The sequence below is a fragment of the Galeopterus variegatus genome, unplaced genomic scaffold (assembly GCF_000696425.1).
Source record: "Galeopterus variegatus unplaced genomic scaffold, G_variegatus-3.0.2 Scaffold13267, whole genome shotgun sequence".
In the NCBI taxonomy this organism is placed as follows: domain Eukaryota; kingdom Metazoa; phylum Chordata; class Mammalia; order Dermoptera; family Cynocephalidae; genus Galeopterus; species Galeopterus variegatus.
In genome coordinates, this window is record NW_007739378.1 from 33379 (window position 1) to 36767 (window position 3389).

At 50.4% G+C, this 3389-nt stretch overlaps 1 pseudogene; it reads right to left on the minus strand.

Annotated features, from left to right (window-relative positions):
• The window catches only part of LOC103581533, a 21766-nt pseudogene extending 18588 nt beyond the window's left edge, over positions 1-3178 (minus strand).
• Positions 3179-3389: the final 211 nt, after the last annotated feature.

A 3389-nucleotide genomic window follows, 5' to 3' on the forward strand; every position in this document is an offset into this window, starting at 1 on the left:
TGGACCCCTGAGTTACTTCTCTCACCTTAGTCAAATTGGTGGAGCATTTTGCTGCCCCTCTGAGACCTGCCATTAGAGCCTGGCGATAGACCTTTAGGTGCTCCCTACCTTCAGCCGAATTGAAGTCCCAGTTTGGTCTGATCAACGGGAACCCTGCATCTATAACATCAGGAAGGAAAGTAGGTTGCCCATCGGCCCCTGGCACATTCTTTCGAGCTTCAAGGAGGATTCGTTGTCTCTCCTCTGTGGTGAACAGGACCTGGAGAAGCTGTTGGCAGTCATCCCAGGTGGGCTGATGAGTAAAGAGGAGAGATTCTACAAGGTTAGTGAGACCTTGAGGGTTTGCAGAGAAAGGGGGATTCTGAGATTTCCAATTGTAAAGATCAGAGGAAGAGAAAGGCCAATACTGTAAGGGCTGATTGCCTTCTTCATCAGGGGGGCCGTAAGCCCGCAGGGGGAAAATAGGAACAGCATCTGGAGGGGCCACTCGTTTACTGCGTGTCCCTTGAGCAGGCCCTCCCTCTGGTTCTGGTTCATTCTCTGGTGGGCCTTCGTCTGGCAGAGCAGACGGTCGAGCTGCCTGTGATCGGAAAGGAGGAAGGTGGGGAGGGGGGTCAGAAAGAAGCCAGTCCGGGTCAGTGGACGGCAACACCTCCGGTTTCTTTTTTTTTTTTTTTTTTTTGCCCCCCAGAGAGCAAATATAGCCTTTGGGCCTGTTAAGGGGACAAAGGGACGGACCCAGGAAGGAGGATCCATGACTAAGTCTTCCCAGACAATAATATAAAATGTCTGTTCTGGGAGATGTTCAGAATTGAAAATTTTCCTTTTCACTGCCATGATCAGCGGCAGAGAGAAGGTACCTTCAGCAGGCCATCCGAGCTGGAAAGCTGGCCACTCCTCAGAACAAAGTGTTACTCATTTATTTTTTTTAATTGGCACAGACAAACCATCAGCTCTGGATTTCACGTCAGTCCAGTATTTCAGAGTCAGACTCAAAGGAGTTGAGACAGTTTGCCCTATGTCGCCCCAGAAACCCATCAGTCCCCACACACACAACCAGACAGACAAGAAACAATACACCGATGCACCCCTGCCATGAGCGCTGCTACAACCAGATTATCAGAAAACTCGGGAGGAGTCTCCTTCTTAGAGAACTCCTGTGGAGCCAAACTTATTCGTCTCCTACAGAGGAACCTGGAGCGTCCTCCAGAACTCCTGTGGCTGTGGCGTGCCAGCACATTTGCCCCGCCGCTTGACCGCTACAGATGGCTCCTCTTCAGAGCCCCAGAAAATCTAAAATCAGACTGGTGATTCCTTCTTTGAGCTACCAAAACCAGATGACAACAGACAACTCACAGCAGACAGCAAAAGAAACAGACACAGTCAGACAGACAACCACAGTACCTTGCTTGAGCAATCTTCTGTTCTCTAGCCTTTGGTCCCAGGGAGAGCGAGCCAATCCCGGACAAGCCCCCAAAATGTAAGACCCATGCACTTTGCACAAATCCCACGCCAGGGATGGCTCACTTCACAAAGACAACAAGACAAGAGATTGCTGCAATTAAGCAAGAGGAGTTTTACTTCAGCATGCTGGGTCGCTTTGCCTTTCAGAAAAGCAGCTCCCCCTCTCTTTTCATTGGAGTTTTTATACACTTTCTTTGGACAAAGACTTTATTCATGGTCAGGCTTAACAATCACTTGGGCTCTGCAGGTGTCCTGAAGATAAGAGGGCTGGTTAGTTGAGACTGGCTGGCCTCTGGAATGTGTGTCTAGTTCTGCTTTGGCCTCTAAAAAGCTGCTTCATTTAAAATACCTTTAGATATGTTTTCCTCATTTTTAGTAAGTTCTTACAGGAACAATTTGTGCAGGTTAAGTTAAAGTTATACCGTGCAGGCTAAAGTTACATTTCAGGCAACAGTGCAGGTTAAAGTTACATTTTTCTTTATAACAACAGCTCACACACAAATCATCTCCCAGATGGTTTGTTGTTTTTGTTTGTTTGTTTGTTTGTTTTTGGTAAGGAGATTATAGATAAAGAGATGGGGGAAAGAAGATAAATAGCAAATGCTAAAATAAGTTTTATCTGAATAACAAGATTTGCGATTATCCACAATCTCAAAATTTTACACATTAAAAAAAAAAATAAAAACCCTTTACCTGCTCTGCCCTGACTCGGGCCACCCCAAGGGGACCGAGTAGCAGATGACACAATTCTGTCTTCAGCCACCAGATGGCAGCCAAGACCACTGCATCCTTCTCTGCCTCAACCCCCACCCCCACCCCCACCCCACCCTGGCCTTTCCTCCAGGGGTTTCCTGGGTCCCTGAACTAGGAGAGGGGCTAGCACACACACAGGGACAGTGTCTGCAGTGGAGATGACCAGAATGCCTGGCCACTAGTTGGCCCTCTCAACAATGCCCAGAAGTAGCTATTGCCATCCTCATTTGGTGATTGGGGAAACCAAGGCACAGAGTGGAAAAGGGACTTGTCTGCCATCACATAGACTAGCATGGGCAGAGCCTGGGCTAGAACCCCCAATTCCTAACTCACTGACTCGTTTCACAAATACCTGGAGGTCACTTGGCTTTATCTGCAATACCCAGGAAGGCTGTGCACAGATGGAGACAGGCCAAGGCCCTGCACCAGGCCAGAGCAGGGGGTAGATTTGAGCATGATCTGCCAGAGCAGCTGCCCGGAGCCTCTTAGTCCACCATCGAGGCCTCCTGCGGAGCAAGGCTCCTGTGACAGCATCCAGTGGCAGGGTCCAGTGCTCATTCAGGGGCCTCCAGTAGGGGTCGGGAGACTTCAGAGGGCTCCTGGGGTCCTGCTGGGGTTGAGCAGAGTTTGGCCCAGGGTGTAGCTGGGAGGCTGCCCCATTGTCCCCAGTTCTGCTCCTGCTCTGCCTCCCCTGACTCTGTGCTAGGCCCTGTCTGGTGACACCCCCATTCCCACCCAAGAACTGATGTTAGCAGGAGCCGTGGCAGGGTGCGTTCCAAACCAGCCAGGTTGAGAGCAGGAGGAACAGCAGGACGAGGGCTGCAGCTAGGGTCACAGAGGGCACCAGGTCTGAGTCCTCAGGGCCAGGGACGGCATCACCAGGGGCATCTCCGGAGGCACTGGGGGCACCAAACAGCTGGGTGGCAGAGACCTTCTCCCCTGGGGACCCTGGGTGGCCCATCTGTGGGAAGAAAGAGTGCTGTGGATTGAATGTCCCCCCAAAACTCACTGAAGCTTAAATTGTGTCCCCCATAGTTCCAGGTATTTTGCTATAAGCAACAGAAATGGACAGAAGTGGGGTGTTGCCTATAACAAACACTTGAAAATGTAGAAGCAGCTTTGTAACTGGGTGTTGAGGAGAGGCTGGAAGAATTGGAAGGAGCAGGCTAGAA